At 39.1% G+C, this 10395-nt stretch overlaps 1 long non-coding RNA gene across 7 annotated transcripts; it reads left to right on the top strand.

Moving 5' to 3' along the window:
- Positions 1 to 539: 539 nt before the first annotated feature.
- On the top strand, positions 540 to 4888 carry LOC125551514 (uncharacterized). 7 transcript variants are annotated; one of them, XR_007302749.2, is made up of 6 exons: positions 540 to 948; positions 1029 to 1110; positions 1215 to 1341; positions 1452 to 1602; positions 3073 to 4622; positions 4713 to 4888. It is a non-coding gene; the product is annotated as an uncharacterized LOC125551514 (long non-coding RNA). The 7 variants fall into 7 exon arrangements; XR_015600902.1 differs by having other exon boundaries at positions 3073 to 4644; XR_015600900.1 differs by having other exon boundaries at positions 1038 to 1110; positions 3073 to 4888.
- Positions 4889 to 10395: the final 5507 nt, after the last annotated feature.

Here is a 10395-nt window from a genome sequence, read left to right as displayed (position 1 = left end):
CATTAATGTCTGAAGTCACTACTTTATCTCTAGACCTATAAACAATAGGTCTCAATTCGGGAGGAAGAACCGGTAATAAGCACAAAACCATCCATTATGGTTCTACATTTGTTTGAATAAAATGTTTCGCCAATTGCATGCGTCTAATCAAAAAAACTTTTCTTATTCGTCTTTTTATCTTCCCACTCATCTCCACTATACCCCTCGTCTTGTAATTCCTTCCATTCGACCAAAGAATTCTCTATAATCTTTTCCTATAATAATAATAAAGCACGGATTGACTCCGTGGGTTCACCGTCACAATACGCTTTCTCTTGTGAATTTACGCTTCCAGTTCGCATTTAAAACATATACGTAAGGTGGTACTAAATTTCGTCCGTTCAATTTTGTTTTCACAGCTTCGTATTACATGGGCCAAAAAATTTGCTATGGGCCATGGGCCGCCGCCTACCCGGCTCCAACCGAACACGCGCCGGCCGCTAATTTGCCTGGTTTCCTTATTTGTATTCAACCCATGGTCCTCCCGAACCGGTATACGGGCGAGAGAAAAGAAAATAAAAATAGCCCATCCAGCAGCACGACCTGCCTGCAATCCTGCAGCGCGCCGCCGCCTCCTGCCCGCCCCGCCTCACGGCGCGCCGTCGGCCACCCCCTCCGCCGAGCGCCGCCACCGCCTACCCGCCTCCCATCTCGATCCCCGAGCGCCCGACCCGGCCGTCGTTCGTCGCCAGCACCTGCGGATCCGGCTGACCCTCGCCTTCCCCGTCTGTTGCACCTCCTAGCGCCGCCACCCCACCCCTGCCATGCTCTGCCGCCTGGATCCACATCCCCACAACCGGAACGGGTCCTCCTCGAGGAGCTGCGCATCCTCTGCCTGCTCCAACGCTGTACACATCCTCTGGTTGGTTGACTCCCACCGCCTACGATCGTCGCTGCCGTCTGATCAGTGTAATGGATTTGAAGGTTGATATATCTGAGTTGTCCCATTATCATACTTAATTCAGGATTCAACTCAGGAGAGTGTACAGAACATGCAGGTTTGTATTGTTTCCAGTGTATGTTGGTCATGCATCGGATGTCACTCGGTTTCTAGGAATTTCAAGATGGCATGTAAGCTTCTCCTATTTGACGTATTTTTACTTTCTCAAAATCTCTTTATTAATACCAATGGTGATTTTATTTCTGCCTGATGACTTGCTGTCATATTGTTTTAGCAAAGAAACCAACAAACAAGGAGAAAAAACTTAAACAAGAGAGATGTATGAGGATGCCGGTGTCTCGTCAAACATGTATTGTGTGAGGACACCCTTCGTCCGACCTAATATTGACGATCATCCGCAGGTACACACATACATGTTCTTCCCTGCCGCCTCTTGGTTTAGTTCACATGTCTTGAATTACTTTGATCCTTTTGGTAACTTGGTTTGACCTCTGTGAGGAATCTACGGCAGCACTTCAAAACTCCCAGGTTGCTTTCATCAGCAAGCTTACAGCTGCCACATGGTGGAACTCAATAATACAACACTATACGATGCACCTGAGATTCCAATGGATACCTGTCGAAGCGATGTGGTCATCAGCATGTATGCTCTCAAGCTCCTGGTAGAGCATTTTCCCTTAAACGATGCTATTGTCACATGATGCATATCATGGTTCTGTTGGTTGGTAATTTGACCTGCACAACACTTGCTGATATTATCCTTTCCAGGATGCAGAATGATTCTTCAATTTGGGGTGCCAACTATGCTAGCTTTATATTGCTGAATGTAGGAGCTTATTATTTTCTTGTTATATTAGTTATTCAATGATATTGGGCAGGGAATCTGAATGAACTATTCTTTCTGATTCCTGGAGTTACATGTGTGATTGCTTAGACTCTTCTAATTCTGTCATAGTCTGGTTGGTTGCTTGGCTGAAATAGTTTCTTACGGGCCTCCTTCTGGACCTATTCCCACTTATATAGAATATATTTTCCACTGGTTTCGTCAAACAAAAAAGTCATATACATTAAATATTTAAAGTTTTGTCTTGTTCATACTTTCTAAAGTCTGAAATTGTACTGAAATCAGCATAGAAATTCCGCAAGTAAGAATATTAAAGGTACCCGTGTCATTCATCCCTACTAGATGATAAATGCTACTGCTATTTTTTTCTCAAAGATGCCTCATTTTCATTAAGAAAGCTCAATAGACCAAAATTCCATATCATTTCTTCTTTCTTAAGGAAAACTGACTACAGGTAGCAATCACATGTTCAGCCTATTTTTAGTTGACAATATACTGAATAATTTGACAGTGAACAAGCACAGAACATGCTCTCAAGAAGCGATAGTTTTGAACCTGAATTTATAAAAGAAAATGAACCAATTCGTGTTGAAAATATCTTAGGCAGCAAATCCACCAGGTTTGAGATGTTCACAGAAACATGTCAGTTTCAGGAAACTATAATTCAGAATTGTCTATCTAATCCATCAGTAAGCAAGCAGAGGCCATGTTGTCAAGGAACAGAGTTCAAAAACCATCAATCTCAGGAACACTCTGACCATGTATTTGATTCTGTTGAATACCCAATATATGATAAGATGCTATTTTCATTTGCTAGGCAACCATGAAAAAGTTTCAGCCCAATTCATAATTTAAATTAGTCCTGTGTGTTCTTTTATTCAGTTATTCTAATTTTACTCCTGTGTGTTCTTTTATTTAGTTCTGTGAGGAAGAAGAAGGGATTACATCGATGTGTAATATATTCTTTGTTCTGCAACCATACCTACATGGGATTATAGTTCAGTTAGAAATCTGAGTTTATTTTCCTCCGGAAATGAGCATTAGCCCTCAGAACAGAAACGAACCACACAACTATCCTCCTACTTAATTATTAGTCTGTATGTTCATTATTACAGTAAGTTCAAAAACTGCATTTGTGTATTTGTACCAAGCTTTCTTGCTCATCTCATTCTGTACGTACCATTTTGTATGTCGGAAAGCAATGGTTTCTATATAGAGCTATAGTTCATCTATATGTTTCTGCTATATATTATTGATGTGTTTCCCTCACCTGCTATTTGAATGACAGAATCCTTCAGATCTTTCCCAAGTTTGGTGTTAAAGCTAACAAGACTCCTCCTTCCTGTAAATACAACTTTGAACGAAGGAAAGCAAGACAGGGCCGCCTTTAGATCTTGGATCACTCCATAGCAGGGAGCAAGAGTGGGCACATCCGAGTTTAGATATTCAGTCACCGTTTTGCAATCCATCTCAAGCTCCACGGGTCCTCTGAAAACTTTTGCCAGAGCATGCAGCCGAACCAGGGTTGCCCGGGCCTTCAGCTTCCTCCACACTATTGGAAAATGGTAACTGATAGTATGTCGACAGATAAACTTAGCCTCTGTAATCCCTGGCTACAGCCCCCGCCCATCCCAGCCACTGATCTGCTAAAAACTTGCGTCGGTGTTCAACTACGCCGAGCCCTGTTCGGGCGGTGGACTACTGTATGGGTGGCAGTGAAAGAGGTATTTATGTGGTAAAGGACGGGGTCAGTTGTTCCTTTCCCTTCTCTGAACTCATCTTTTCCATCGCATTGCCCAACTCTTCCTCGTACTTCTGCCAGAAGCTGACAGAGTGCAGAACATATTCTTTTCCTTCACAGACTACTACAACGCACAGGCATCTTCACGAAGAGAACATAGGGATTTTAAGTTTTGTATAGCCTGCACTGGAGGCTGTAGAGTTAAGTTTTTGTACATTTTGCGAATCGTTTTGTTCTAGATTCTCTTAGTGTATATAGTCTAACTATAGAAGATTATTTACTATCTGCAAATTTGCTTTTTTTTTTCCCATTGCTGATCATGTCCTCTCTGTGCACTTGCATCCTTCTGTTAACAGTTTAGTGATCTAATGAGTATTCAGAAGGGACGCTGCATGTTCCTAGATGCATAGCTTTTCTTATATAGATTTTCATTACACTGAGATTTTTTTAGGGATAACAATGGTATTTAAGATAGTTTTTTTTGTCGAATGCTCACAATGAAATCCGAACAAACCATACCTTTAGAGGCCAGCATAATGGCACTTAAAATAAATGCTAATCTGCACTCACGCTGCAATCTGGTGCCCATTCTTCTGGTGATTTGGTCAAATCTACAACCAAGCAAAGATATTTTACATGCTATAAGAACTAAGTTATGGATTTTGTGTTCCCATGTCTATAATATGTGTGCTCTGTCGGTTCCCTGCAAGCTCTTTCGGCCATGACCTCAAGTTCTGCAGCTAGGCTGTGAATGTGTTGGTCCTTCTCACCGTCCACCGATGATGGTGCCCAAGATAAGTGATGGAAGGAGAAAAGGATGTTGCTGTCGCGCGGTCGTCGGAACGACTTGCCGTGGACGTGGCCATGCACTGGATGCCATCGACGACTAGCCTCCGCAAAATACGAATGCATGGGATTCTGCTACAAACATTGGGGAGTGTGTACTGTTGCGGTGCTGTGACATATATACTCTGTGGAAGAAACCCCTGTTTGATTTACAGGTGATGCTGATTCGTCTGGAATCTACTTTTGATAGATCAATCTAGTTTGTTGGCTGCTGTGTGGCTTCATGTGACGCTGCAGTGCACTACGGAGAGGTACAGGTCCCCAGAACTACATGTATGTACCGAATTGTTTCATCTGTCGATTTTGACGTTCAATATTGACTCCTTGATCCCGTTTCTTAGGGTTCATGATTGGCAATTGGTCGTGGGCAATGAACTAAAATGTCTATTAAATGTTCATGGATATCTTAAAAGGAGAACAGTTCAGACTTTAGATGTACATTATATTTGATGCATCAGTCTAATCTGTACTTCAAATTACAGTGTATGATTTGTTTGGACACTACATATATATTTGATGGAGCTGTCTAAGTTAGACTATTGGACATGAAATTACAGTGTACAATTTCCATCCAACTTACTGATTCAATTTTACTTATTTTTATAAACTCTTTAATAATAATTAAACAACATAATAATCTAGAAAATATTTTCCGAAGGATGTTTTTTACATCTTCCTATATCATTTTGATGTGAGATGGGTTGTAAATACAGGTCTATAAATAATTTTATCATAGTTGTTTTTTAACATCTGATAGCCATCGTTTGGGGATAAGCGGCATGTTGAAATTGAGTGGAGAGGGTCCTTGAGCCATGCTTATTAGGGTAAGGGTGTGCGCTATTATTTTTGGAAAAGATACCAGTGATGTCTGCTTATGTGATGATTATGTCATGGATGATATGCCCATGTCTATGCCGTCGCGAATATGCCCGTCATGTCGTAGTGTTCTATTTTTTCCCGTTGCAACGTACGAGCATTTGTGCTAGTAATTCACAAATCCAAATCTGCTAATTGTTCTCTAATAGCACCTGCCCCTGTCGCAATTTCCCGATTTCGAAATGTTGCAAAGCCTGGGGTAGAAAAAAAAGGGAGAAATGTTGTGGTTACAGGATGCAATTTCCTCTTCGAATAAACCTCGTAATCGTAAAAAAGTGGGTTTTTTAGTGTTGGGCCTAGCAAAAGAGAAATCGCCATATACTAGGCCCTCCAACTTCTTAAGAGGTTTATCTAAAAGATTCGCGATATAACTAGGAAGACCTTTCAAATACCACACATGAGTCACGGGACATGCGAGTTTGATGTATCCCATTTGGTATCTCCGTATCCGAGAATCCACAAATTCTACCCCGCATTTTTGGCAAAATATTTCGTCTTTGTTTTCATCTCCGCTCGCTCGAGAATTGCCACAAGCACAAATCCCGCTTTTTATGGGTCCAAAGATTCTTTCGCAAAACAATACATCTTTTTCTGGTTTATCGGTTTTATAATGAAAAGTAGAGGGCCTTGTGACTTCGCCAACGACTTCTCCATTAGGTAGGTTTTTGTTAGCCCGAGCCTTTATTTGTTGAGGGGAAATGAGTCCAATTTGAAGTTGTTGATGTTTATATTGGTCAATCATAAAATAGAAATAAGAAAATAATTTATATTTATTCCGATCAAACTTCCTCCCTATTAACCTGGAAGTTCTTTTCAGATATAAGGAAATGATTTAGTTCTAGAGCCAAAGATCGTAGTTCTCGAACGAGCACTCGAAAAGATTCTGGAGGATCCTCATGATTAGGTATTCTTTTCCCCCGGATCGTAGCATTAAGTATTTCTTGGCGAGCTATAAGATGGTCAGATTTGTAAGTAAGTATCTCTTGTAAAATATGAGTAACACCAAATCCTTCTAAAGCCCAAACTTCCATTTCTCCTACTCGTTGTCCCCCTTGCTTGGCTCTTCCTCTAACCGGTTGTGGTGTAACAAGTGAGTAGGAACCAGTAGAACACCCATGAATTTTCTCATCAACTTGATGAATTAATTTTAAGATATAGGACTTCCCTATTAGAACAGGTTGCTCAAAGGGGTCGCCTGTTCTTCCATCAAATATTCTGATTTTTCCCGGGTACTCGGGTTCAAATATCCATGGATTTTTTGTTTCTTTACTGGCTTCATATAATTCTGAAAACACAAGTTTTCTTGAAGCCTCTTGCTCATATCTCTCATCAAAGGGTGCTATTCTATAACGTTTCTTTAGCAGATCCCCGCTAATCCGAGCGAGCTTTCAAATATTTGTCCCACATTCATTCGGGAGGGTACTCCTAAGGGATTGGAGACCATATCAACGGGTGTTCCATCTTGCAAATAGGGCATATCTTGCCTACGCAAAATTTTGGAAATGATCCCTTTATTCCCATGTCTTCCGGCTACTTTATCCCCAACTTTGATTTCACGTTTCTATAAAATATATACACGAACCATTATGTCGATTGGGTCCCTTTGGATCCATTTCACATCGATAACGCACCCTCTTCCACCTATAGGTAATTTCAGAGAAGTTTCTTTTGAAGTGGAAACCTCAAGGCCAAATATGGCCCGTAATAATCCAGCTTCCGTGATATAAGATGATTCGCTCGCTATCTGAGGCGTTAATTTACCTACTAAAATATCACCAGTTTCTACCCAGAATCCCAACCTAACAACTCCATTTCTGTCCAAATTGCGGAGTAAATGTTCTTCTAGATGTGGTATTTCTTTAGTGATTTTTTCAGCGGAGCCCTGGCTTGTCGTATCCGTCTGAATTTCATATTTCTGGATGTGAAAAGAGGTATAAATATCTTCATATACCAAACGTTCACTAATTAGTACCGCGTCTTCAAAATTGTAACCTTCCCATGGCATATAAGCTACTAATATGTTCTTTCCTAAAGCATGTTCGCCCCCAACTGTAGCAGCTCCTTCTGCTAAAATTTGTCCTTTTTAATGGATTTACCCCGTGGAACCCGGGGTTTTTGGTGCATACAAGTATTTTTGTTAGAGCAGCGGTGGTTAACTAAAGGAATAATTATAGTCTTCCCACTACTTGATAAAAGTATCTTATGACTATCAGTAGAAATGATCTTTCCCTCGCGTTCAGCTATAATGGAAACCTCGAATCTAGAGCTGTTTGGCGTTGCAATCCAGTTCCAACAATGCATTTCTCGGACCGAGAAAGCACAATTGCTTGGCGCTGCATATTAGAACTCATTAAAGCCCTATTCGCATCATTGTGCTCAATAAAAGGAATGAGAGAACCCCCAGTAGAAAAATATTGGAAAGGAAAAATACATCTAACATGAATCTGTTCCCATGCAATAGTCAAGAATTCCTGACGGTATCTAGCCGGAACAACATGTTCTTCCTGAATACCTTGATTCGAGACAAAGAATTTCCTGCTGCTATCATATAATATTCATCTCTATTTGGTGATAGATAAACCACCTGTCTCTCTTTTTTTTCTTTTTCTTTCTCAGCAGATATTTCATAAAACGGACTCTATATGGATCCCCACAAGTGATCAATTCTCGCATGAATTGCTAAGGATCCAGTAAGTCCAACAATGATTCCTTCAGACGTGTCAATTGGACAAATATGCCCATAGTGACTCGGATGAATATGTCGGCTCCGTAAACTTGCGGTTCTCCCCGTCAACCCTCCAGGATCTAAACAACTCACTTTTAGCCCATGAACAGTTTGTGTCAATGGATTCGTTTGATCAAAAACTTGAGATAACGGGTATGTGCCAAAAAAGGTCTCATAAGTAGTTATTAATAAAATTGAAGTTGAAGTTGGAGTTACCAAAGTTTGGGGAGTCGGTTTCGATTGACATATGAAATAGTATTTTGAACTGCATGTTGTATACGACGAAGAGCCAATCCAAATTGATCTTGTAACAGATCCGCAACCAAACGAATACGTTTATTTTTCAAGTGATTCATATCGTCATCGTCAAGTATACCTGTTCCAAATTTCATTCCAATCAAATGATCCGTAGCGGCCAATACATCTCGTGGTAACAAGAATGTATTGTTCGGAGGTATATCAAGATTAAGTCTCCGATTCATATTTCGTCGACCAATCCTTCCTAATTCACATTTTTGTTGAAAAAACTTCTTTTGTAATTCCTTGCATAAGGACTCCGAAAATAGCAGGTCCCCACCTACACAAGCAAATTGTTGATAAAACTCCAAAATAGCTTTTTATTTTGACTCAATCCTCTTCTTCTCCTTAGCATTCGGGAAAGACAAGAAAATTTCAGGGTAGGAAACATTATCTAGAATTTCTCTTAGATTCGAACCCATAGCTGATGATAAAACTAGAATAGATATCTTTTGTTTTCTACTCACGCGAGCCCATATCCTTTCTTTTTTATCAATTGCTAATTCCGATCTCCCCCCAATCTGATATTATAGTGCCAGTGTAGATAGAAATTCCCTTATGATCTAATTCCGAGCGGTAGTAAATACCAGGACTTAGCAATATTTGATTGATCACAATTCGATATATTCCATTTATAATAAAGGTTCCTAAGGAATTCATTATAGGAATGTTTCCGATAGAAATGGTTTGCTTTTGCACATCGAAACCAAAAATTAATCTCGCAGATACATATAATTCGGAAGAATAGGTGAGTGATTCATACACAACATCTCTTTCTTTTATCGAGGGTTCTAGCAATTGATATCCTTTCGCAAATAATTGAAATGCAATTTCGTGATCTGGATCTTTAATTGTTGGAAACTTGTCAAGTTCTTCTGCCAAGGCTTGATTAATGAACCTACAAAATCCCTCGAACTGGATCTGACTAAATCCGGGTATTGTGGACATTCCCTCATTTCCATTCCGGAGCATCTTAATCTTAAGTTTCCTGTTTATCAAAGAAAAATTCCATTATCAGCTCACTCTTCATCAATCCCTCTGGATCGATCTAGCAATCATGCAATCTATATTCTGTTTACTGAATCACATGAAATTCTAGGGAACTCCACATACGTATTTCATATATGTATTTCATACATATGAATAGAGACCATTTGGACGAAAGTTCGAGTTTGCCAGGGGTACAAATGAAATGAAAATGAATTGATAAAACATTCCTAAAAAAATTCTGCCACTTATACTTTATGTTATGATATTCTAATCAGATTGGATGGCAAAGATTTCTCATTTTATCTCCTTTCTATGAATGTAATAAAGTCATAATATAATATACTAGAAAGTTTGACTTTACTTCGATTTAGAATAGCGTGCTTACTTTAATTTCTCAAAATAATTTGAGGGTTCTTTTTTATTTCGGATCGGAGTAGTATAATTACTAGAAAATTCAGTATTTCAATGTGGAATTCTAAAATAAAGTAAGTCCCTTTTTTAAGTACATGCCAATCTAGTTATCCACCTCTCCCCATATCCATGCTTTTCTTTTATCGTAATTTCATTTGGGTAGGCCAAGATAGTCAGGTTATACTCTATATCAGAGCAAATTCCCTTTTTTTATTCAAGATATTTAATTTAATACTTTGAAAAATTAAAGCATGATTCCCCATAGAGATATGTACATAAAGGGGATCTTTGGATAATAATGTTGTTCGGACCTAAAGTTTACCTATAAACAGACTAAGCATAAAGCCATAATATTTCATTATGCCATTGAAGGGGGGGAGATAATACCGATTTAAGAGTAGTTCACTACTGCAATAAAAAAAGAGAATTCTAGTTAACGGTTCCAATTTATTCTGAATTTTGCAGCCTGTGAATAGAAATCCACTTTTTCTTCTTTTTCATCTCAATAGAAAGAAATGGGAAGTTTTATTGTGTTAACAATGTATTTTTTAAGATAGAATCTATCGAGGAGAATAATAGAAACTGGATCAAAAAAAGCAGGAATAGATTTTTTGAAAAAGATTCGAAAAAAGTAAGTAGAATTATATTCAAAATAAAAGGGGCTTTTCGTAAGAAAATGTGGAAGAATATTTGTTGTTTTCTAGATTTTTGATCGGATTTTTTGG

Source organism: Triticum urartu, chromosome 4A (assembly GCF_056163025.1).
Source record: "Triticum urartu cultivar PI428250 chromosome 4A, HENAU_Tu73, whole genome shotgun sequence".
Taxonomy (NCBI): Eukaryota; Viridiplantae; Streptophyta; class Magnoliopsida; order Poales; family Poaceae; genus Triticum; species Triticum urartu.
This window is presented reverse-complemented; position numbering and strand designations above follow the sequence as displayed.